Genomic DNA, 1,187 nt, shown 5'->3' with positions numbered 1-1,187 from the left:
CATTACTAATATCAAGAGGTTTGTAAGCTTCCCTGCCAGTCGATAAAGAGACTACTACACCATCTTCATATTTAACGATAAAGTTCTAAATTATCTAAATTTTATGGTGAAATCCTATAAATCCTCATGGTTAATATATTCAGAATTCAAAATTAGAAAATGGCTTCACAGGCTAATGACATAAAAAGAGTAAAATATTGTATACAAGTTTATTATGTACCTGCAGTTCTTTATGTTTAGGTGGAGAGCATTCATCCATAGATTGATCTAACACAGACAGCTCTTTATCTGATTGTACGACACTGTTGCTTTTAGAAGGAGATTGGTGATGTGCAGAAAACAACTTCTCATATGTTTCTGTAGCAAGAGTCAAAATGGTGTTTAAGTCTTAACTATTAATTAGCAAAAAGAAAAAATAACGATCCATTAATCATGAGAATAGTTATAACAGTAGTTTTGAAATTGAGAATACTAACAATATTAATTTGGCGTTTAAACTAAATCCATAAGCAAATAAATAGAAAAATATGTTAACAAAAAAGAATCACGGCCTTCCAACAATCAAGCAACTACAAGCTACATTGATAAAAACCTTCCATTTATCAGGTTGCAATGAACTCGGCCTCCCAAGCTCAGCCTGCAAAATCAAACATAACAATAATTACAAAACCCACCCAACAAACCACAATAATCCAATTATCATTAATTAAGTAACAAATGTTATACCATAACACTAGATATAAACCCGGCTGAGAAAATAAGGGCATACCTGACTAAATATTGAATAGAACAACAATAAACCCGGCTGAGAAAAGCTCGATTGAAAAGAAATCCCAATTACTCAAACCCTAAACTTGACTGAGAAAAGCCCCAATTTTCGAACCCTAATTCACTTCAAGCCCAACTCAAACCTAACAACTATAACCCAACTGAGAAGACTCTGAACCCTAATTCATCTTCTGCAGTACTTATGAACACAACTGTTTGTATGTGTTTTGATGTGTGAGAGAGTGACGAGAGTGTTTAGGTGTGTTTTTGAGATATGTTTTTGATAATAAGGACAAAATAAATGAGCGAACGGGCTATTAGTTAGTTTTGGGCGGCCCAAAAATTTGATCCCAAAAAGAATCGCTTAATGTTGTCCAAATGGAAAAAAAGAACCTCCTAAAATTTCAGTTCTATGGTAA

The 1,187-nt window shown here is 33.4% G+C and overlaps 1 long non-coding RNA gene across 1 annotated transcript; it reads right to left on the bottom strand.

The window, feature by feature from the left end:
• Positions 1-242: 242 nt before the first annotated feature.
• LOC141697148 (uncharacterized) lies at positions 243-951 on the bottom strand. Its single transcript, XR_012564603.1, has 3 exons — positions 770-951; positions 593-637; positions 243-357 (listed from the first exon to the last, which is right to left on the bottom strand). It is a non-coding gene; the product is annotated as an uncharacterized LOC141697148 (long non-coding RNA).
• Positions 952-1,187: the final 236 nt, after the last annotated feature.

This window comes from Apium graveolens, chromosome 11, assembly GCF_009905375.1.
Source record: "Apium graveolens cultivar Ventura chromosome 11, ASM990537v1, whole genome shotgun sequence".
NCBI classification, from domain to species: Eukaryota; Viridiplantae; Streptophyta; class Magnoliopsida; order Apiales; family Apiaceae; genus Apium; species Apium graveolens.
This window is presented reverse-complemented; position numbering and strand designations above follow the sequence as displayed.